This window comes from Berghia stephanieae, chromosome 4, assembly GCF_034508935.2.
Source record: "Berghia stephanieae isolate SIO BIC M18660-M18661 chromosome 4, UCSD_Bste_1.3, whole genome shotgun sequence".
NCBI classification, from domain to species: domain Eukaryota; kingdom Metazoa; phylum Mollusca; class Gastropoda; order Nudibranchia; family Aeolidiidae; genus Berghia; species Berghia stephanieae.
In genome coordinates, this window is record NC_088363.1 from 55,157,760 (window position 1) to 55,183,665 (window position 25,906).

At 35.6% G+C, this 25,906-nt stretch overlaps 3 long non-coding RNA genes across 4 annotated transcripts in view; 2 read left to right on the top strand and 1 right to left on the bottom strand.

Moving 5' to 3' along the window:
- LOC144972041 (uncharacterized) overlaps positions 1-25,906 on the top strand; it is a 509,884-nt gene that overhangs the window by 347,897 nt on the left and 136,081 nt on the right. The gene's annotated exons all lie outside the window — the stretch shown is intronic.
- LOC144972040 (uncharacterized) lies at positions 3,628-18,779 on the top strand. Of its 2 annotated transcripts, none has more exons than XR_013645245.1 (4): positions 3,628-3,863; positions 9,302-9,583; positions 15,434-15,512; positions 18,721-18,779. It is a non-coding gene; the product is annotated as an uncharacterized LOC144972040 (long non-coding RNA). The 2 variants fall into 2 exon arrangements; XR_013645244.1 differs by lacking the exon at positions 3,628-3,863 and adding an exon at positions 3,923-4,062.
- Positions 6,463-18,804, bottom strand: LOC144972039 (uncharacterized). Its single transcript, XR_013645243.1, has 2 exons — positions 18,683-18,804; positions 6,463-6,836 (listed from the first exon to the last, which is right to left on the bottom strand). It is a non-coding gene; the product is annotated as an uncharacterized LOC144972039 (long non-coding RNA).

A 25,906-nucleotide genomic window follows, 5' to 3' on the forward strand; every position in this document is an offset into this window, starting at 1 on the left:
CGTACTCAGGTGTAAAATGAGTACCTGGCCGTTAACAGAGTTGTCTTTGTCCGAAAAATTGTAATATCGCCTAACAGGCGTCATGTCCCGTCCGACATGTTAAATGTTGACCAGGGACCCTTTGTAAAGCGCTTTGAGCACATTTAGTAGATATTGCACTATTAAAGCTCAATTAAAAAAAAAAATATTTCAATGATGATGATATGGTGGTGGGTTGCAGTAGTAGCAGTGGTAGTGATGATAATGTGGTGGTGGTTGTAGTTGTTGTAGTAGTAATAGTGATGATGATGTGGTGGTGGTTGTAGTAGTAGTGGTAGTGATGATGATGTGGTTGTGGTGGTTGTAGTAGTATTGTAATGGTGATGATATGGTGGTAATGGTGGTTGCAGTAGTAGTGGTAGTGATGACGATGTGGTTGTGGTGGTTGTAGTAGTAGTGGTAATGGTAATGAATGGTGGTAGTGGTGGTTGTAGTATAGTAGTGGTAATGGTAATGATATGGTGGTGGTTGTAGTAGTAGTGGTCGTGATGACGATGTGGTTGTGGTGGTTGTAGTAGTAGTGGTAGTGATGCTATGTGGTGGTGGTTGTAGTAGTTGAGGTAGTGATGTGGTGGTGGTTGTAGTAGTAGTGGTGTGGTGGTTGTGGTAGTAGTGGTAATGATGATGATAGGTGGTGGTGGTTGCAGTAGTAGTGGTAGTGATGACGATGTGGTTGGTGATTGTAGTAGTGGTAGTGATGATGATGTGCTGGTGGTGGTGTATAGTAGTGGTAGTGATAATGATGTGGGGCTGGTGGTTGTAGTAGTAGTGTTAGTGATGATATTATGGTGGTGGTTGTAGTAGTAGATGATGTGGTGTTGGAAAACACATTACAGGTTATTATAATACATGATTACACACATTCTCTAAGTTCATTTTTTGACAGCTTCGTTGTGCCATAAATATACGCAACAGTTCTGAAACATTTTATTGTGATTTTGATATTGTTTGTTGTTTTTCTTGTGTCGTTATGTTGACATAGATACCGAATGAATGGTAATTACTACATTCTCAGCCAACAACAAAATGGCGCTGAATGCTTTCATTGGTGGACACTTTTTAGGCTTCGTACGTATTCTCATTCGTTTAATTCTATGCTTTGAGGGAGACGATAGAAGGACTTAAATCACTTTTTGTCATGAAGGGCTTCGCTTTCGTTTTAATTTTTTTTGATTTTATTATTTTTAGTCTGTTTTACTGTCTCTTTGCTGAAGCCTTCAGAGCCAGAATAAGTATATTCATCTCGGCAATGTAAAATGGATCAAACACTACACTGGTTTTACAGCCTTTAGTCAAAACATTGATCTTTCACAAAAGTACTTTCTATCGGAGCCTACTCAGATTCAGTTACCCAAAATAAACAGGTCGAATAAAATAGATGTTTAACCATGAAAGAAAAAAATAATCCTGACTCTATAAGGATTTAGGTAAGTCGAATACCCTACCGTCAAATCAAAATGATACTGTGCTGCTAGAAGCTGTGGACTGTAAAAAAGTAATCTATTCTTTTGAAAAATGTGACCCCTTGCCTCAAAACGGTATTATGTCGGGATTATCAAGATGCTAACAATTGAATTTATAGCCAGAAATACCAGACTTAGATTGAGTTTGTATGTTTTATTGAGGATAATACCATATTTCAGGATACCAAAACTATTAATTCATGTCATTGTCCAGTTTGGCATTAATTTCGGCTTTTTTGTATCTGGTTCATCCCGACACAATACCGTTTTGAGACGATGGGTCACAAATAGTGTAGGGCATTAAATTGTTGTTTACACCCCATATTAAATTTCTTTACCGACGAGCGCAGAATTACTGGCAAATCTAGAAATTATAAAATATTTTTACACTGATATACGAGTAACTTGCAAACCACTATTAAATTAAGGATAATTCATTATTATTGATGGCTCAAAAGATTCTATGTTAATTTCAACAGTAGATGAGCACTGAGCACCCCGTTCGTAAAATGCCATTATTTCCCACCAATATTGTGGGCTCTCCATAATTGTAAAAAATAAATCAATGAATACATCATTTAAAAAAAATTCCAACCGTCTGGTAAATATTCAAAGTATTAACGTTTTCAATATTTTTTAATTTGCTGAAGAATGATTTAGGTCCGAAACGTCCGTGTTCGATATTTTGTACTTTTTAAAAAGCAGTCATATTAAGTTTTGTACATTATTTTCTACAGCAATAACTAAAGATTCACAACCTATGAACTGATCAAATTATACAATAAATTAATGGAACACAATGTTCAACAATCATCTTTTTGCTTGCAAAACTAAAGATCATAAGTGGAGCAGGCGCTTATTATGTTGATAATAACAAGAAATGAAGTAGTAGAAAAGTGCCAGAAGACAATAGAGAATAAAAACTTCGAGGCAATGGGGGGTTCGAACCCACGAATCGGAGTGGTGGATAGCACCAATGGTCCATTGTAGAGCTACCCTCTCGCGGCCAGGCGGAGTTGTCGAAACAGTAGGGTCGTGAGTTCGAGCCCCTATCGCTGCGAAGTTTTTATTCTCTATCGTCATCTGATACTTTTCTACTCACTTCATTTCTTATTATAAATATCATAAATTCCTCTTTGTCAAGATAGTTGTGGACCTAAATAACAAGAAATGAAGTGAGTAGGAAAGTGCCAGAAGACAACAGAGAATAAAAACTTCGCGGCGTCGATGGGGGCTCGAACCCGCGACCTTACTGGTACAACTCCGCCTGGCCTTGGAGATCGTGACTCTACAGTCTACGCTATCGACCACTCCGAGTCGTGGGTTCGAGCCCCCATTGCCTCGAAGTTTTTATTCTCTATTGTGTTCTGGTATTTCCCACTCACTTTATTTCTTGTTCCACTCACTTTTGTGCACCTAAAGTTGTGTCAGTGCGATACATTCCTTCTTTCTTATCTTTGAATGTCTGTACTCTTTGTGTGCACGATGTATTATTCTACCAAAACAAAAACACTGTTCAATAGTAAAATAAAGTCTACCGTACATCTTGTATTTTAGACTTTTTAATTATTCTTATCTTATCGTTTTCCATATTCGATTCTTTATCCTGAACAAAGATCACATCGTGTAAATATATTAATTCCAAAGCGTTGTGTCAATGAAGAGGGTTAAAATGTCATGCATTATGTGTCAGCGTGTAGCAAATATAAAAACATAATTTTTAAAATTTAAAATATAATAAATCTGTATTTTTTCTATATTGCATTCAAGATTTTTCTTTTTTTCATTTTTCTTTTCTCCTTTTTTTCTTTCTCTTAATTAATAGTCCTTTAGACCCCGAAGAGTTTATTCGGTTTCTTAAAAGCAGAAAGTAGAAATTGTTTATTACCCTTAGGACTAGAGAGCTAGTCGCAATGGTCTGTTAACTAATCTAACAGATTCAGGTATACAACCAGTGCTGGGTGGAAAGAGGGGTCAGAAAATATATCGACTGGACCAGGGAACTCCGTGTATCACAATCAAGTGCTCTACCACTGAGCCATATGTTGCCCTCCTCTCTCTGTCCCCCCCCCCCCTTTTTTCCCCCCAATTCTCCTCAACACAGTTAATACATATGACCCAAGTTTCGACCTTTTCACCTTCTAATTTTCAAGAACTAGGGCGACATAATTCTATTTGAGACATTGATTCACAGTTGTGTCGTATATCCGAATTCCCAACTATCCGATGTTCACTTCCAAGGAATGTTGATTTATTACATTGACTTTGTCAGTAAATGAAGATCATGGCGACCTGGATATCGTAGAAAAAAGTCTACACGGAAAATTCCATCCATTCACAACATGCTATTGCTGGTTCAAGGTAAGGTTTTTATTGGCGGGCGTTCTTATGTAATCGTTTAGTACGAAAAGAATGATGTCGTGAGTTTTATGGACACCTTAAGTAAGACATACAGATTCCGTCGAAATTGAGTGAAAAATTGATATTGCTATTAGACAAAAAATGAGGATCGGATATCGAGGTCGTAATAAACAATGTTGTTGATGCCTTTTCATAAAAGGTAACAAATGTGTGTCTATAAAATAAGATACACAAGAAAATAGAGATCAATAAAAAGCAAAACAAAAACAAACAAATAAAGTAAAACACTTCCCGTACAGCATGCAAACGGATGAATACGGAGTATAAAGAATAATCACGTAATCACGGCTAAATGTAATGTTTCCAAGCTGCATTCTATGAGCGTTCACAAAAGTGAGTGCAGCACAGAAGTCTACCGTAACATATTGTAGAACTCTGGTGTACAGGCATTTATGTTAAGAATAACAAGAAATGAAGTGAGTAGGAAAGTGCTAGAAGACAAATAGAGAATAACAAATTCGAAACGATGGGGGTTCTTCTACTACTACACTACTACACGACTCCTACTGCTACTGCTACTACTACTACTACTACTACTACTACTACTACTACTACTACTACTACTACTACTACTACTACTACTACTACTACTACTACTACTACCACTACAACAACAACAACAACAACAACAATAACTACTACTACTACTTCTACTACTACTACTACTTCTACTACTACTACTACTACTACTACTACTACTACTACTACTACTACTACTACTACTACTACTACTGCTACTACTACTGCTACTACTACTACTACTGCTACTACTACTACTACTACTACTACTACTACTACTACTACTACTACTACTACTACTACTACCACTACAACAACAACAACAACAACAACAACAACAACAACTACTACTACTACTTCTACTACTACTACTACTTCTACTACTACTACTACTACTACTACTACTACTACTACTACTACTACTACTACTACTGCTACTACTACTGCTACTACTACTACTACTACTACTACTACTACTACTACTACTACTACTACTACCACTACAACAACAACAACAACAACAACAACAACAACTACTACTACTACTTCTACTACTACTACTACTACTACTACTACTACTACTACTACTACTATACTACTACTACTACTACTACTACTACTACTACTACTACTGCTACTACTACTACTACTACTACTACTACTACTACTACTACTACTATTACTACTACTATCACTACTACTATATAAGTATGAAATTTTACCACAATCAAACCATATCATTCAAATTTGTGTATCTATACAGATTTTTAAAAATGTTTATTGAAAATGTTTAATTCGCGGTTGTTTCAATAATCACAACTCAAAACTGCCATATAGCTAGAAGATTTTAGCCGTAATTATCAAATTGTGATGTGATCTTTCGATCCCTCATTTTACTTTATGACTAATCCGTATCATTTTTTTCACACGATCCAATTGATTTCCAAATGTCTTGAATAGTGAGTCGATCCTATGCATTTTACATCGACTCTTTTAACTCTGTCTGTAAAACGTTGCACCACCCTTATAAACCTGCAATGACCAAATGCTGTAGTCCATGGGATTCCAATCAGGGTACATGAAGGATATTAATCATTGGAAATAAATCGAATATGATTTCTGCCCGTACAGAAAATTATGTAGCATTGTTAGAAGCAAAAAAAAAAAAAAAAAAAAAGAAAAAAAATTATCCAGACTTTGTCTCGATTGATCATTTGTTTTTCAACCAGACGCGCAACTTCTTACACTGGTAAACTGCATAGCTAAAACAAGACGCAAATTTGGAAACTTTCGATATCGTGATGTTTATACGAGTTTGGTATAACGGCATAACTAGTTTCTAAACCAATGAAGCATTATTCTATTAAATTTGGCAAGAATTAATGTAAGGTTTTTTTCTGATTGTTTGTAAATTTTCGATTATTTTTGGTTTCTACCTCTTATTGAAGTAGCGTCGTAAAGTTTTCCTTTTTTTTTCTTGCACTCTACTTATTATGTTTTTTCTTCATATGAAAAATATGCGAGCAGGTACTGGTGTAAGATCAAAGTATGAAAAGGCAAAGGTGTTCATGAAAAAATGTCAATCAAAGCAGGGAGGAAAATACAAATCACCCCCCATCCCCTGAAAACAATCAGCGGACCTCGAATAATAATAATATAATAAGATGACTCCGAGACACCAGACTCTAAGTGCTGAATGAAGATCGAACCTGAGATCTCCAGGTTTCCTGTCAGACTACCATTGCATCACAGAAATTCCTCGATATCTGGGGCGATTTAATGTTCATATTATATAGGGCAAGGTGGGAAAATTCCACACTCTACTTTTTCAGTTTATTGTCATAAAGTTTCTATTGATGAGGTGAACACACAAACACAATACAAATATCCGACAGCCATTCACACTTGGATTCTGTACAAATGACATTAAAAAAAAGGAACGACACTTCATAAATCCAAATTCTCTCTTTATTCGCATATTCACCATTTTGGGGTCATTCCACATCCATCATGACAAGCATGCAAAAACGAGAATAAAACAATCTGGAGCAATAATTAACGTCTGAAATGAACGAAACAACTGTCTTTGTAGACCATGACATGAGACCAATAGACCTAGGCGGGGGTCCCGATAGCTCAGTTGGTAAAGCACTCGATTCACAATCAAAGGGACGGAGATCGATCCCGGGTGCAGTCTAGCGATTTGAGTAAGCAATAAGTATCTTCTCTCATTTTGCTGTATCGTTTCTTGACATGGTCTCGGACTGTTCTCCAGTTTAGGTTGTTTAATTTGGCATCACATTTGCAGCCCATCCCTCCAGATGTAACGAGATCGACCGCTTTGGCCAGAGACACCGTCTTTTCTTGTAATTCATCAACATGATTAGCCAATCTCTATAGAAAAATGAGAAAAACATGAACAGAAATCCCTACTAGATCCATCTCTAAAGCATGGGCATACATAAGTAACATCATGTAGGCCCACAATAAGGTTTATTATTCAAACAGTATTAATAGGCTTCCAAGAATTTTGGATGATGTGCTTTTATCATAAAAACAATAGTAAACTATGTTGGAGCAATTCGACACATCCAAGTCGCGCAAAAGGGCGTAATTTATTTAATATTTTTAAGAAATCAACTTCTTTACTTGGGTTAAACCCTAAAGCTTTCGATGAAGAAACACCTGAACTAACAACTCTGCCGTCATAATTCATTAGATTGATAATTCCGTCTCATCGATTTCTCGCCGATCCTATTGATAAGAGCGTGTTACTCTATCTAATGAATAAAATATAAACGAGATCCCAGGGAAAGGTCGGTAATTATTTCCTCTCCCGCCCCGCCATCCCTCATCTCCCTCCCCGCCATCCCTCATCTCCCTCCCTTATTCTCAACCCATAGCCATCTACACAATTTTTCTTAACGAGATCCAATGATGCCTAATGGGCCATTACTCGTATCACTGAATAAGGTGGACTAAGAGATTAAATGGATTCATGAGGTACTTACCGGAAAAATGAAGATGTTTACATCAAATCTTTTATTTGTGTGTGTGTGTGTGTGTGTGTGTGTGTGTGTGTGTGTGTGTGTGTGTTTGTGTAAGTGTGTGTTTGAATGTGTGTGAAGATATTAGATCTACTCTACTGATGGATGAGGCACAGCACTTCCTTGTCTCCATATTGGGCTACAAACATAGCTATCCGTTCAGTGAACGTGATGATAAGTCGATCAACTCAAAATGTATGATTCAAGTGTTGAATAAAATTTGAACTCAATTTCTATTGTCTTTATAGATAATACATTTTTCGACTTCGTAAGAGAACTCCACGGAGCTTTCTATTTTGGAACGGAGAGATATTTTCTGGTTTCAATATAATACTATAACTTTCTGTCACTTATCGTAGAATTCATTCCCAATGTTAAGACCGGAAAATGGTTTATATAAATTTAAAGAAATTGATTGTATTCAAAATAATGAGACGGTTTACTATCTAGTATCGATTCAATGCAAGTACTCCCATCTCATTGCCACACTAGCTAACCGGAAGGTTGACACACAACCCAAGTGCTAAAATGACGACGTCTGTTTTCGATGGGATTTTACGAAACAAAATTGATATTTTGATAAAGTCATTACGATGTCTAATACATCTCAAAAACACCATGTAAAATTTGTTGACAATTGGTCCAGTGGTTTTGGGGCCTTAGTGTTACAAACAAATCGAATCTGCCAAAAAAATAATAAGATTTAACGCCTAGCATGGCCAAACATGTAATTATGCTATATATTATTCGCTTTTTATTTGTAAATATTCACTCATTAATATAACATTTTTATTTTGCTATCGCTACAATCACAGTATTTCAATGAGTGTTTGTGCGGGTTTGTGGTCGTGTGGTATGGCACTCGCTTTCGGATAGGAATATCCTGGGTTCCAGCTTCGCTCGGCTCATAGTTGAGTCCCTGGAAAAGATTCATTATTCATATTCTCTCACCGATCTCAAGTGTAAAATGAGTACATGGCAGTTAGCAGCGTTGTCTATGTCCGAAAAAATTTGAAATATTGCCTAACAGGCGTCATGCCTCGTTCTACATGTTGTGTTGCTGTTTTCTAGGGACCCCTTGTAAAGCGATTTGAGCACATTTAGTGGATATTGCTCTATATAAAAGCTCCGAAGCTCAAATTTACCAGGTCACCTATTTAGTATATGGCACCTGATGATGTATCATTGTGATACGGGTACGACGATCATTCATTTACTGACAATTTGATATGAGTCTATACAGTAGTGTCGTGCTCTGAATAAACCCAAACCCACCACGGTTTTTAAATTTGGCCAGAAAACTTGCTTTTCAAATATGGATCAATTAACATGACCATCAGATTGGCAAATATAAATTCAGTCCTGAGACTGCTGTAGTCCAATGTTTGTGACTTTCTGCCAAAGTGAGTGTCATATCAATCGGCTGATAATTGGGGACATGGTTTCTGACAAAATTTTTTTTTCTCCACAGCACGCCAAATTTTTCATTGTACGGTTTTTGTAATCAAAACATGCAAAGGCGTCAATTAAACGGTTTGAGAACTTTTACTTCGCACACACTTACTAAAACAAAAATATCGATACCAATATCCAACGCGACCAACATGTATATCGTACGATTACGCTTCAACCAATTACGTTCGTGGGATTCCTGTCAAAAATATAAATATTAATCATGAGCAAAACCCCCCTACCCCCCCCCCCACCCCCACCAATAAAAAAAACAACAGAGCTAAAGATAACATTTTAATTTTCTAGAGCAAATATCATTATCTTCAAAGGAAAATCCATTTGACTTTTTTACTATTGCAGAAAGATCTCAGTATAACAGCCAGGTCAGGGCAAACCCAGCTGTGAGTGTCAAAAACAGACAGGAAAGTGACAAAAGTTGCAGGAGTAGAAAGAGGCAATAAGAGCTGACCTCCCAAGCCGGCCGACAGAATGTAACTGCGAGCCCCTGCAAAACCTAAAAATGGCGTATGAATAGAAATGATAACCCATTTATTATATCCTTTATCTCACTATTCAAACAAAAAGTTGTTGACACAGTTTAATATTAATGTGGGCATAACCTCTCATTGCCTCTCATGACAGGTAATTCTTTATTTGTTAAACGTTATTTGTTACTTTTTTCACAATTAATATTTTTTTCAATTACTTCCCATTGATTGTTTGGTTGTTCATAATTAATACTGTGTGAACGTGCCCCTCTCCCATCATTTCGATGTACACTGACAAAACGTCAATTTTCTCATTTCGGCCAAAAGATCTGCATTTCCTATATATCAAAAGATTATGGGAGCCCTTAAAAGCAATAATTCTGGAACTTCTACCTTATGATAGATAAACGCTCTATCTTCTTCTTCTTCTTCTTCTTCTTCTTCTTCTTCTTCTTCTTCTTCTTCTTCTTCTTCTTCTTCTCTTCTTCTTCTTCTCTTCTTCGTTCCCGTAAACGCTCTATCTAAAGGATAGAAAGCAATAGAAATTGTTTAAAACTGTAGACACGTGGATACCCCCCCCCCCCCACACACACTCCATGGGCTTGTCATCTAGCAGCCCTGCGCCCAAATATATGTAATCGGATTAGATTTAGTTATTAGTCTTGTAAATGACTTGCTAGTCTTAAGCCTAAGCGAAGTAGGTGGCGAAAAAAATCGAATTTTATGAATGTTTTCCAGTCTCCTGCGTAGAAGTGGTTGTTGTAAAGACGGTGACTAATTCGGATATTTTGTGCTGGTAACATCAGGCTCTCTAGTACACGATGGCCGGTAAGATACCAGCCTTCATACTTTCAACGTAAAAGATCTCCAAAGAGGAAATTGGCAACATATCTGGTATAGATAATATTTTGTTCCGTTTCATATTTGAACTTACTTTTGCCATGATATAATCACGTGATATTGACTGTTAACTGATCAGACTACAATGATGTCCGTGGTCGACTGTCAATTCTATATAGGCCAGTGAAAGTTTCACTTGAACTGACACAAATTGAACTAAAAACAAACGAACGAACAAACAAACAAAACAGAAAGTGTGTTCTGATGAATCACATTGATTCAGTCAGTCACAATGCCAGTAGAATAACTTTTGTCTCCACTGCATTTTCGAATCGTTTTTTGTTGTTGTTCTTTGAAGCAAACCCTTCTATTTGAGTCTCCATTCACTCGCAACTCGCGGACCCTGTTTAGATCGGGTTTAAAAAAAGCTTTTACTCACAAAAATGTGTACTTCCGACGACCTATACTTAACTTACAGTTTTTTAAAGCCGTTGTCAATAGGAAAAAGACGCCTTTTGCCTCTACCATTCGTAACCGACGTATTTTCCTTCCGAATCGAAGCTCTCTCAATCTAAAAATAGCTGCTATCTTGTGGATGCTGTGATGTATCCTAGTTACTAGTCTTAAAATAAGCTTGAAGTCCGTCCTCAGTAAATAACTAAAACTTAGACAAAGTTAGTCCGAAGGGGCCACAATTTTAGTCTGGGACTTAGTTGGTCAGCGGATGTCTTCATGTCCTTGACTAAAGATAGAGACTAAGCGCTAGTCCGCGTTTATTTTCATAAAAACGGGCCCTGATTCTTAACCTTTAACATTGTACAACAGAAGGTTCGGGTTGAAAAAAAAATAATTAAAAAATGAATTGTTACGGATTCCAAAAAATCGAGTTCAACCACAGACCATTTGCATCTCCGGTTCTAAGTTCTACTGCTGAACGACAACAGAGGCAGCTTTGAGGAACAATGACATAGGCAAAAAGCAGAAAATGGAACACATTACAAGAAATACTATTATAACCATTAGTTACACATGCATTTTGAAGTAGTTGCCATTTATACAAGTTTACTAAGTATATTTAAAATGTTCTTCTGCTTCAAGTAACCGCTAATGGTTAAACGTTTCTATGTTGAAAGCGAGGAGATGAGTGATTATAAAAATACAATAAAATGTCCTCCGTTCATCATTTGTCACCTTTTTATATTTACTTGTTTCCAATTTCCTTTATATATCTCTTTGATGTGTAAAAAAAGGATCGAGTGACAAAACGAGATTAATGTTCTTTTTTTTTTTTTGGTATTCATACTCTTTAAGTAGGTCAAGTGGTCTTGTGGAATGACATTCGCCCGGACCGATAGTTCCTGGTTCGAGTCCGCTCCTACCCGCGCATAATTGAGTTCTTGGAAAAGACTCTTTACTCTCATTCTCTCACCGTACTCAGGTTTAAAATGAGTACCTGGTCGTAAACAGTGTTGTTTAAATCAAAATGTATCGTCTTACAGGCTTCATGTCTGGTCGTAAATGTTAACAGTTACTGTAGGCTAGGGACCTTTTGTAAAGCGCTTTGACCACGTTTTGTGGATATTTCGCCAAATATAAACTCAAAGTTTTGGACATTTTTTTTTCACATGGCGCTCGGGCTAGTTTTTTTTCCATATTTAATTTACGGACAAGTATGTCTAGGCGCCAGCTCATAACAATCAGTAGCCGCTTCCCTCAGTCCCTCAACGATGAGAAAGAAATATGTGTCCCTCATAACCTTGAACCACCAAGCAGCGAGTATGTCACAGTGTTAAGCGCTAGAAATATTTCCGACAGCCAAAATTTTCCCACAAGCGACGCTCGTGTCTGTTGAAGGAAAAACACCGAGAATGCAAAACTAACAAAAATCAATAACGTCGAATTTGATAGTGATACATGAACACGACGGATTGAAGTTGCCAGATAGTTTTAATCCAATTTGCTATTTAAAAAAATACCTCCCTCCCCCCCCCCCCAACCCCCCCCCCAACCCCCCCCCCCCCCCAACAAAAAACCAAAAAAAAAACCAAACAAACAAAAACAAAACAAAACAAAACAATACAACCAAAACAAAACTAAAAGAAAACAAAGCATAAGAAAAACAAAGCAAATTGAAAATAACAAGAAAAACAAAAAACAAAAACAAACAACAAAAAGACCCCCCCTCCAAAAAAAACAAACAAACAAAAAACAAACAAACAAAAAAACAACAAAAAAAAAAACAAAAAGAAAAAAGAAAGAAACAAAAACAAACCTTACTATTTAAAATTTATTTGACATTAATTTAGGAGACAAACCTGTTAATGAAGATACATATTTACATATTATATTATTATTTTTTTGTCATATCTTAGTATTGAATTCCGTTGAGTGTTAACTACCTGCATTTCTTTACAAACCTGGTAATACACATTTCTATGTCTCATCGCTGAGAGAGAAAATCCCTCGAACTAGCATAGCATGTTATTCATAACAACAAGGGCAGATAAGCTCGTAATTTTGTCATCAAGCTTGTGTGATTGTTTCGGGTGACAGCTTTGTAATTATTATTATTATTATTATTATTATTATTATTATTATTATTATTATTATTATTATTATTATTATTTTATTCAACACATATTTTCCCGAGTTGCAAGAAACAATACTCATATGCTTTGTATTGATGATATGCGTTTAGGTAAAATACTCATAACATCCGCCAGCCGGATAAACTTAACAACACAAAACTATGTGCCACCTTAAACGTTTATAGTCTGATTGATTATATTTAGAGAGAACTAATAATTAAAATGACTGTCTAAATTCAAAAACGAAGAGCATAGTGATGTAAATGTCATTCCGTCTATATTCAAGATATGAAGTGAGTAGAAAAGTGCCAGAAGACAATAGAGAATAAAAATTTATTCGCGGCGGCGGTGGGGTTTGAACCTGCGACCTTTTTGGTACGACAACTCCGCCTGGCAGGTGAGAGCGTGGCTCTACCGTGTGAGCTATCCACGAACACAAAAAATATATAGTCATTTCTAGATCCCTCTCTCACCCACTTCTGGAGATCGCCGATTCGTTCGCACACCACCTTCGCGAAGTTATTTTTGACCAGCAGTTAAGCTTAATAGCCAATATTCTCAACACAAACATATAACATAGAAACGATTGAGACATTGAGTATGCTCCTGTGTATGGGGTGAATTTTTAATTCAGAAAAGTGAGTGGAGCAGGCACTTATGTTGGTAACAACAAGATATGAAGTGAGTAGAAAAGTGCCAGAAGACAATCTATTGTCTTCTGTCACTTTTCTACTCACTTCATATCTTGTTGTTACCAACATAAGTGCCTGCTCCACTCACTTTTCTGAATTAAAAATCCGTCTATATTCTACTGCAAAATGACCTAACATGTATGTTAAAAAACCGTGTCATCTCCATATGATTTAAGTGCTAGAGTCATAAATATGGGGACTTTGGTTAAGTTTATAAGTTTGGGGTCCGTGCCGATAACTCAGTTGGTAGAGCACTCGGTTCAAAAGTAAAGGGACCGAGATCATTCCCAGGTGGAGTAGAGATTTTTTCCCCTTCTGATCCCATGTCCATCCAGAAGTGATTGAAGCTTAAAAATAACTCTCTTTCCTGGCATCGGTTCAACCCGACCCAATACGGTTTTGAACCGAAGAGAGCCACATATTAAAAATTCTAACCATAACATACAAAAGTAATCCCTCAGAACCATTCGGCCCAAGAAGCTGGAGTTTATCCCGGTAACTATAGCGTGGAACAGACAATAGCAATTGCTTGCTATCCTTAGGATAGGACGCTGGTCTGTCGCAAGGTACTTTCCGCCAAATCTAACATACTCCGCTACCCATTCACTGCTGGGTGGACGGGGGTGGGGTGGGGGGGAGGGGTCAGAAAAAATATCTCAGCTGATCGATCTTACTCCCGTTGCTTGTAAAGCGAGTGCTCTACCAACTGAGCTATCGGAGCCCCCTAACCATACAACAATTTCGTTTTAAATGATATGTGATCCATCCCGACAATATGCTATTATGTCGGAAAGTTCTTGCTATGTAAAGAAATTCGAGTTTAACCAGTTTACTGCGGTAATTTGGAAAAACTCATATTTAAAATTTGACCATAAAACTCGTCCTTTAAAATGTCGATCGATTTAATAGACCCTCACCTTGGCAAAAAACTCTTTAACCTGGGACTTCGTGAGACTTTTTTTTGGGCCAAAATGAGTATGGTGAGAGAATGTTAGTAAAGAGCCTTCATCAAAGGACGATATGCTCGAACTCTGGACATTCTAGTCCGAAGGCGAGTGTCATACCACTAGACCATATAGCCGCAAAATCACTTATTGATTTCTGTGTAAAAACCAGAGGTATTACCGTTTCGTGAAGACTTTTCACAAATGATTTGGAGATTATTGTGGAAAATGTTTACAAAGTCGTGGGTTGGTTATAATTTAGGCTAATTAGCTCGCCCTGGAAGGAATAACGTTGCGGACGTTGGCCTTCACATTGTTATAGAGCTACAACAACAACAACACGATATGTCACCAATCGGCTCTAAACGGTGATATGTCGGTGTGAACCCAATTGCTAAATATTCAATGTTTGAGTTAACTTATACAATTTAGAATTGCAGGTCATGTTTTTATTGAAGAGAGCGATACATTTTGACTTAATTTTAATCTAAAAAGAAAAGGACAACAAATCATAACCCCCACCCCCGAAAAAACCCAATTAAAAAGCAAAAACAAAACAAACAAAAAACAACAAAAAAGCAAAATACAAAACAAAACAAAACAAAAGCAAACAAAAGCAAAAACCACCAACAAATCAAACAAATAAACAAACAAAACAACAACCAAAAAAAATAATCACAAAATCAACAACAAATTTAAAAAAAAAAAGCATAAAAAGGAAAACAACCCCCACCCCCCAAAAAAATACAAAGAAAAGAAAAGAAAAGAAAACAACAACTCAATCCAAACGAACAAAAACAAAACAAAACAAGAACAAAAAAAAAACCTAAACAAATTAACTGCCCCCATAAGGGGCCAAAACAAACAACCATACAGTCCCTCACTCCTATCATTTTGACTTTATTCTCAACTCACCCAGTTCATTCTTATATAATACCAGATTGACAGCGTGGGCCACATGATATGGTAGGGATGTTTCAAGGTGTAATAATATATCTCGGCTGATATGCATGACACAGGTATGATATTGTTGGCAACAAAACCATTACTCACAAACTACTGGTCTTGCGTAACTTATTTATGACCAGATGTCTCCAGATGACCTCGGTTATTTCAGGCCATAACCTGTTATTGAAAACCAATTTTTAACCAAGTTTGAAAGTGGGTTACACATCACGTTGGTTAGGGAATATGTCGTGATGGGCCAAAGAGAGAGAGAGAGAGAGAGAGAGAGAGAGAGAGAGAGAGAGAGAGAGAGAGAGAGAGAGAGAGAGAGAGAGAGAGAGAGAGAGAGAGAGAGAGAGAGAGAGAGAGGGAGAGAGAGAGAGAGTTAAGTTTTGAGTCTTAATGTTCAATATTAAGAATTTTGATTATTATACAGATTTTTTCTTTTGTAAGGCGTCATTTCATGTGGCCAACACATGTTAGCTTAAATTTCTTGAAGGTTGATATAGCTGGCAATCTTTCAGGTCTATTCTCTCCAATACGCAGATGGTTGATATACTGGCTGTTCATGAACTAGAATTTTAAAATTTAGATTGGAATCCAATATTCGATATAAGTGCCATTGAAACATAATACCATATTTATACGATTGGTCGCAATTTATAAGAAATGATTCAGCTAAGTTATGCAAAAAAAAAAAAAAAAAAAAAAAAAAAAAAAACAAAAAACAAAAACAACAAAAAACAACAAAAAAAAAACAACCCAAAGAACAAAAACCAAAAAAAAAAAAACAACAACCAAAGAACAAAAAACCCAACAAACTCACAACAAACAAACCTCAATAAACAAACAAAAAAATACCAAAATATAAATAAATCAAAAACAAACAACCCTCCCGCCATAAAAAACACCAAAAAAATCCCCAAAAAAAAACAAACAAAAAAAACCCAACCAAAACAAGACAAAAACAAAACCCCTCCAAAAAATAAAATCATAAAACACAGAGAACCAAAAAACAACACCCCCCCAAAAAAAAAACAAACAAAAAAATCCCCAAAAACAAAAAGAAAACAAAACCAAAAAAAAAAAAAAAAAAAAAAGACAGCGCCCCCTCCCCCCCCCCCCCCCCCCCCCATAAAAAAGTTTTAAATTACAATACAAACAAAGAAAAAAAAAGAAAAGCAAAAACAATAACGAACACACAATTAAAATGAAACCACAACCAATGGCGACTACAATCCTATCGAAAAACAACCAATCGCTAATAACGTCTGCTAGTTATTTCTTTCTTGTTATGGGTTTCCAAAACGATTTATTTGTTTTCCCCCTCATTATACGATACCATTTCACTTAATTGTAGATTTGGTTGTCGATGCCATTTGAACAGCGGTTAGTCTCAAGTCTTTGAAGTCTCTGGAAAAGAATACTTCATAGATAGTAGTAGACACGAGGTAGTTAGTCGTAGTACTTTTATCTACTATAATTACCTTATTAGTGTCAATTAGAGGCATTACACCTTGTGTAGAAAATAATAGGATATTATTTTCAGGCTTCAGAAATTCCATCTGATCCCGCCATACGATTATAGACATATTTGATGTCTTGATTATTATAAACTATTTATGTATCTCTATTCATGATCAAGGGTAAATGCGATTCATTAATCTAATGTTTCGCCGAAATAAAGATAACACTTCAAGTATCTTTCTCTCTCTTTTTTAATATATCTATCACATTCATAATAAGTACTTAATATCGGTTGATATTTAGTCCGCTTATTTGGTCATTAACACCCCAGTCGAAATGTCGGATAACGGCCATGTCTAATGGTAACGAAGATCAGTGCCCATCACTTTTATTATTTTGCTTTATAATGTGGCCCTCTGCATCAAAACGGTATTATGTCGAGAAAGACAAGATGTGGAAAATTCTATCCAAATTAGATGATATGAAACTTCGGTTAATTCATACTCTTTGTTGTAGAAAAAAATTAATCATATACACCTAAAACACTCGAGCTTTTATATCGAGCAATATCCACAATACGTGCTCAAAGCGCTTTGTAAAGGATTCCTGACCAACAGCAACACGTAATATGTAGAACGAGTCATGACGCCTATTAGGCGATATTACAATTTTTTTCAGACAGAGACAACGCTGCTAACGGCCAGGCCATATACTCATGTTACACCTGCGTACGGTGAGAGAATGTGAGTAAAGAGACGTTTCAAGAACTCAACTATGCGCCAAGCAAGGCTAGAACCCAGGACCTTCCGATCCAAAAGCGAGCGCCATACCACAAGGAAATTAAATAAAAAATACCCATAACATTCGAAATTGTTACTCACGATAATTTCATTTTTAAACACATCATTTGGCATTTGCTTTACTCCGCCTTGTGAGAACAGATTGAGACACTTAACCTGCCTGCTAAAAGTTAGAATTGTAAATTACTTTTAGAAATATGAAACTTGGGTTCAATATATACTCTTAATTAAGGAAAATGAATGCATTTACTTAAACTTTGAAAAAAATATATTATCATCATTTTAATTTTAGATAATATTTTTTCCACACTATAACAGAATGAGGCTGTTAGTCTGTCTGCGTGTATTTTGCCCATTATTAATTTAGATCTAATTGCAGCAGTGATTGAGTAGCTAAGTTTGTTAGATGTGACGGAAAGTACTTTGCGTTAAACACGCGTCCTATCCAAAGGGTAGCAAATATTTGCTATTGTCCGTTTCACGCTTTAGAAACCGAGATAAACTCCTGCTCCATGGGCCTAATAAATCTGGAGGACTAAATTTTTTTAACGATAACATTCCTCATAGATACAATTTGCCTTCTTGGGAGAAGTGTGATTTGAGTTTTGGGAGAAGTGTGATTTGAGTTTTGATGTTACTATCCTATAATGACATGAAGGATTTAAGAGGGGGCTGGGTGAACACAAGAAAAACAACACTAATATATAAATTTTATGCTTATATATTATACAGAATATACTTGAGGGGAAATTTAGAATATATTTTTTATATAGATAAGTATAAAGGTCACTCGACAAGAAGAATGTTTTGTTAGATATCTACATAATATATATATATATATATAATATAATAATTTATATAAATATATATATAGTATGTATAATAATGTATTTAATGTATGATAGGTGGGTGTGTATGTGTGTGTGTGTGTATGTGCGTGTGGGGGCAGGGAGGAGATGGAAAGTCGGATAGCATACCTGCAAAAGTTCATGCTTTATTGTGTTTTTTCCCCCAGAATGAGTCGGTATAGTAGACACCATCTCAGTCACACTTGCAAAAACAATAAATTCACTGAAATAGTTTTTAACTGTGAGCAAATGACTTCTTATAAATGCTGTGTATGCTTGCAATACAACTGAAACCCTCACATAGTTAAATATAACCCACCACGTCGTATTGGTATCACATCGTGATGAATCCTATGCCAAAATGTTAATATTTGATCCATTAGGTCTAAACCGACGTATAATCATCCTGATAGAATTGTTATCGTCTCATTGTTGTAATGAACATACTCTCAAACCAACGCAGAATTTTGTTCATTAAAAAACAATGTTAAAACAAGCTGCAATAGCGCTCTTATCAGACCTGCAAATATGTACACAGAGGTGCACTTATTTGCAGGTCTGATAACCCTATTAATTATGGGCACTTTGTTGTAATGGAAATCTCAAAAGTGACGCAAAATATTGTCCACTACAACAATGTTAATCTAGGCCTTTAAGTGGATTCGGATGTCAGACCTGCATATATGTACACGTCGATATACTCCTATGTCTAAACAGTATTATATCGGGATGACCCAGTTGCCAAAAAGAATGTTTTACATATTAAAGTCAGAAAGGTAACATTTCACTTTTTTGGTTCTTTGAAAATTTAATTCATTCTCCTAAATCAAACATAAACTTTAAACTTAAGCTTTAAATTATTGAATATAAACTCAATTCTTAGCGTCTTGACCAACCCGACATAACACCGTTTTGATGCGATTGGTCACACGTTTACTTTGTTTAGGATTTCCCACAATGAATAGCACAAGAACGCATATTATAGGCACGTAAACGATCATAATAAAAGAATGAATTTTAAGGAAGCCACTTTACATTGTAAATGGTGATAATGATACCAATAAATATGGGATAAAGCTGATCATGATTATAATGATGTTGATGATGATGATGATGATGATGATGACGATGATGAGATAATGACTAATACAATGTTAAAACCATTAGCTATAATAAAGATGATGATGATGATGATGATGATGACTATTATTATAATAGAGTGGATAATGATGATAATGTCAATGCTCTTAACGACAGTAATGATCACTATATTATACTGATGACGATGATAATGATAATGGAGATGATAGTAATGATGATGATGATGATGATGATGATGGTGATAATAGTAATGATAATAATAGTGATGATGGTGATGATGGTGATGATGATAATGATGGATTAATAATATAATAATAATAATAATAATAATAATAATAATAATAATAATAATAATAGATGATGATGATGATGATGATGATGATGATGATGATGATGATGATGATGATGATGATGATAATGATGATGATATGATGATGATGAGGATGATGATAAAACGATTTATTTGGGCATACTTGAATCTGTTATATATATATATATAATATATATATATATATATATAATATATATATATATATATATATATATATATATATATATATATTATATATAGGAATATTATATCGGCTCAGCCATACTCAGATGTTTTACATGAGTCCAATATCATTCACAGCCCGCAGCAAAATCAGTCAGCAGAGATGGCATATTGACATTATCAGATAGAGAGTATGAAGATGATATAGCAGTCGAATATATGGTGGGTCGGTTTTAGTAACACAGAAAATTCCATTCTAGAAGTCGAGCTTAAATTATGAGTTGATGTAAATTGTAAATCTTTCTCTCTCTATCTATGCGTCAACTTAAGATACCTTCGGCTTGGTACTCCTTGAAGGAATATTTATTTTATAGATAATCCACCAAACAACCGTCTAATGTCAACATGAATCACCCATAATATTGTCCAAGTGAGCTTATCAGGGGTAAAACATCTTGTCATAATAATATATATATATATATATATATATTTAAAATACGCGAAACATATAAAGGGAGCGAATAGAAGAAAAAAAAAAGCAAAAAAAAAAAAAAAAAAAAGGAAGGCAAAACAACCAAACAAATAAAAAACTCACCAAGAAAAGAACTAAAAATGAATAAACAAAACAAAGACGAAACAAAAACGCCCAAGTATCATGTAAAGGGAGCTAACAAAGGGCACACTGAAGAAACAACGCATTTTTACCCCCCCCCCCCCCCCCCCCAATAAACGTCCAAACAAACACCCCACACCAAATTAAAATAAAAAATTATAGAGGTTAACTAGACATCTATCAAGATATTATGTGGATTAGCAGTTAATGAATGTGACAATCTGAAAAAGAAGCAGAGAATGTCGTCAGCATATTTTGGAAACACAGAAAATGCCATGAAAACAACAAGATTACTCTTACCTTAACTGTGAAAACTAATTGTTAGTAACTAGACTATGCATATAAAAAGAATCATGGTTCACATTATAAATACTAAACTGCTTAACGGTCTTGTGGTCTTGTGATTCATAAAACATTCGCTTATGGATCGGAAAGTCGCCTTGTTCTGCGCATAGTTGAGTCCTTTGAAGAGGACCTTTACTCACATTCTCTCACCATACGCAGGTGTAAAATGAGTACCTGGACGTTAAAAGCGTTGTCTCTGTCGGAATAAAAATTGGAATATCGCCCAAAAGGCGTCATGTCTCGTCCTACTTGTTGTGTTGCTGTTGGGCATGGAACCCTTGTAAAGCGCTTTGAGCACGTTTAGTGGATATTGCTCTATGTAAAAGCTCCACTTTTTTAAGCCTGTGAACAACAAAATTATGCAATCCATGGCCTACAAAAGGGATTATTCCGAGGCTACACCAACCAAGCTACCTACTAAAAAGGAATTTTAAAACAAGTTCAAAGGTTATCTTTAGGCAATTGTTGATACAACTCATAAATAAACAAAGAATTTCCAATTTACAAACAAATCTAAATGGGTTATATAAATAATAAAACAAAGCAAACAAAACAGAAATATAATGATGATGATGATGATGATGATGATGATGATGATGATGATTATGATGATGATGATGATGATGATGATGATGATAATGATAATATAATAATATAATAATAAAATAATAATAATAATAATAATAATAATAATAATAATAATGATAATAATAATAATATGATAAAAATAATGATAATATGATAGTAGTAACAATGGTAGTAATAATAATAATGATAATAGTAATAATGATAAAATAATGATAATAATAATGGTGATGATGATAGTGATGATAAAAGTGCAACTTTGAAAAATGATTTCTATTATTCCATAGGTGACAGATTGTCAGTAATTGATTGGTTTTTTCATTATCCTACCCCAGGGACACCGTTGACAACAAAAACATTCCACAGTTTTTCATAATAACTCAGTATTGCAATATTTCTATGGCGAATGTTACGAAAACGACCATTTGGCCCCGTTTCTAATCTATGTCCACATTACACCGTATTGAGAAGGATTATTGGTTTTGATATATTTTTCATTATTCAATCCAAATGAACTCGACGACAACAAAAACGTTCCATAGTTTCTCATAATAACTCAATTTTGAAGTATTTCTGTGCGGCTATGTGGTTTAGTGGTATGACACTCGCTTTCGGATCGGAAGGTCCTGGGTTCGAGCCTCGCTCGGCACATAGTTGAGTCCTCGGAATAGACTCTTTACTCACATTCTCTCATTGTACTCAGGTGTAAAATGAGTACCTGGCCGTTAACAGCGTTGTCTTTGTCCGAGAACAATTGTAATGTCGCTTAACAGGCGTCATGTCCCGCCCTACATTGCTCTATATAAAAACTCTAAAAAAATTGAAATACGGAACAAACATTATCATAAAAGTTTTTAAAAAATAATATAGATGAAAAGAGGGAAATATGAGTCAATGAAGGAAAAAAAATCGAAAATCCGGATTCGAACCCGATCTGTTTCCATACGAGTTTAAAATGCTCTACAAATTCGAGCACCCACGAGCCTTTTAACAAGATAAGACAAATATCACGTGGATATTATCAGCTCGTGAACGTAGGAATCTGACATGAAGAGAGAGGGTGGTCGGCCCGTTTTGGAAACACAGAAAATGCCAGGGTAATTCCCAGATACTGTGCCATGTAAATTGTGAAAACGAATGCATGCCCGATAGCAAAACAGATAGTGGGAATACGACGTGTGTCGATGTTGTTTTTATATATATATTATTATTTAATATAGACCGATATACTTTATTAATATGTACACTCAAAACAAATTCACACATAAACATAAACACACATATAAGCACGTTACACATACACGTGTGTGTGTGTGTGTGTGTGTGTATGTGTAACGTGCTTATATGTGTGTTTATGTTTATGTGTGAATTTGTTTTGAGTGTACATATTAATATAGTACATTGGTCTATATTAAATAATCATATATATAAAAAGAACATCCACATACGCCGTATTCCCACTATCTGATTCTTATCCAAGCGCATAGTATATATATATATATATATATATATATATATATATATATATATATATATATATATATATATATATATATATATATATATATATATATAATTTAAATTTTCACTCACATTTTTTGCCGAGACGACTCGTTTCTGTGTGTTTCTCACACTTTTCTTCAGTCGGCATAATCCATTTTGTCATGTCCGTAGAAGACAGCACTGGATAGCAGATGGAAGAGAAAGCGGGGAAGACCCAAAGAAACCTGGCGAAGGACGATGGAGAAAGAATTAAAGGAAGCAGGCCTGTCCTGGAATACAGCCACCGCAAAAGCAGCCGATCGCAAAAAATGGAGATGTCTGGTGGATGCCCTATGTGCCTCAAGGCCCGAAGAGGATTAAGTAAGTAGAAAACTCCGCAGCACAATACATCGGCAGCACAGAACCCCCATTCAAAACACGATACAACAACCACAAAGCCTCGTTTTTTGTTTTTGTTTTTAAGGGTTTTACGGCGCTTGCAACACATTAAGGTCATATAAGCGCCAGTAAAAAGGAAGAAAATGGGATAGTAAAAAGTTCTAGAATTACAATTAAAGCACAAAAGAAAAGGTAAGACAAAGGGGAATTGGTTCAAATAGGGAACAGATGTAGATTCCAAGAGCACACCATCAAAGTACTTAGTTTGAGATCACCTAAAAGTCTCATCCAGACACAAGCACAGGTCCCAACTAAGAGGAACACACCCAAATGTTTATAAATCATATAATATAATATGTAAACTAAACATAATACAATTCATAACAGAGAGATGATTTACAAGGAAAAAAATATCATCTCCCAAAACTATAACTATACATTCGACTGTTTCCCTCTCAACCAAGGACTCCGACCACGGTCAGGACAAAACCAAGCAATCTCATTCCAAGACAAAGACAGAAAGCAATTGGAAAACAGATAAGAGGGGATAGAAGACACAGCAAGTACCTCCCTGCCCGCTATGGGAGGTAGGAACCCCACCCAGCACAAAGCCTCCATAACACATGAAAGCAAAGCAAAAAGCACCAAATTAGCAATGCACTATTGGGAACAAATAAACACACAAAAAACACCAACAATAACCTGGGAGGTCGTCAAGCAAAGCAGCCCCTACAGATGCGGGCTAGAAAATGCAATTTATGCCTGACAGAGAAACTGGAGATTTTACTACACAACCACAGAAACAATAGCACCTTAAACAAAAGATCTGAACTGATGACAATGTGCAGACACTCTAACAAATTCAAGCTCAAAACGCAAAAGGCCAAATAACCCCCCCCCCCTTCCCCCCCCTTCCCTCCCCCCCCCTCCCGACCCCATTATACCCCTCCTCCCCCTCTTCCCTCCCCCCCCCCCGCCGCAACCACATTCCACTACAATATAATAATAATAATAATAATAATAATAATAATAATAATAATAATAATAATAATCTTTATTGTCCAAATTAAAGGCAATTCATGTGAGGTAAACAATGCTCAGTTTGGTTCATGGTATGAACATCAACACATTTACAAATACAGACACAGCCATACACGAACATACACGCTTGCACATTGTTTCTACACGTGTATACAAAAGAAATGAGCGTACATACAAACACATATACATACATACATACATACATACATACATACATACATACATACATACATACATACATACATACATGCAGACATACATACAAACCAGCATATCATCGTATATGCATGCCTACATTCATACATACATACATACATACATACATACATACATACATACATACATACATACATACATACATACATATATACATACACACAGACACACACACAGACAGATAGAACGATACGATATATTTGCTGGAACAGCAGATAACCATATTATAAATATAGTGTCTTATATTAAGAAGAAGATGGCAATGATTGTGATGATGATGATGATGATTGTGATGATGATGATGATGATGATGATGATGATGATGATGATGATGATGATGATGACTACGATAATGATGATGATGATGATGATGATGATGATGATGATGATGATGATGATGATGATGATGATGATGATGATAACGACGGCGGCAATGTCGATGATGATGATTCACGACACTGCTTCTCGTTATTTTCATTGGTTGTCTCATTTTTCCACAGAAGATTTGTTAATTAATTTTATGGCGGTTGGAATGAAGGTTGTCTTATGTCGATTTGTCCGACATTTTGCTTCTAGATACCGTCTTCCGGAGCGCAGAAGTTGGAATTTTTCGTTCAGCGGATGCCTCTTTTCGTTGATAATGTTAAAAGATTTCTTCTCAACTGCATTAATATAAGTTGTGTCAAGGCTTCTAAGGTCTGTGTTAATTATTTTTGAAGCCTCTCTGAGGGTTCTATGTAGTTTGGATTTTTCTTTTGTTCCACAGCTTCCATACCACGTTGTGATGCCAAACGAAACGATACTCAATATTAATGACTTGTAGATTTGTATCATGGTCTTTCTGTTCACATTGAAAGACCTTAATTTTCTGAGTATATACAAGCGCTGGTTACATTTTTTGATGACATTGTTGGTGTGCGATTCAAATCTTAGACTGTTATCTATAATTACACCAAGGTATTTAAACGTTTCAACAGTTTCAACCGCCTGATTGTTAATTTTTGTTATTTGTCTTGCTCTTTTTCCTATTTTTCTGTGATCAAACAGTTGTTCCTTTGTTTTTGTTACATTGAGCTCT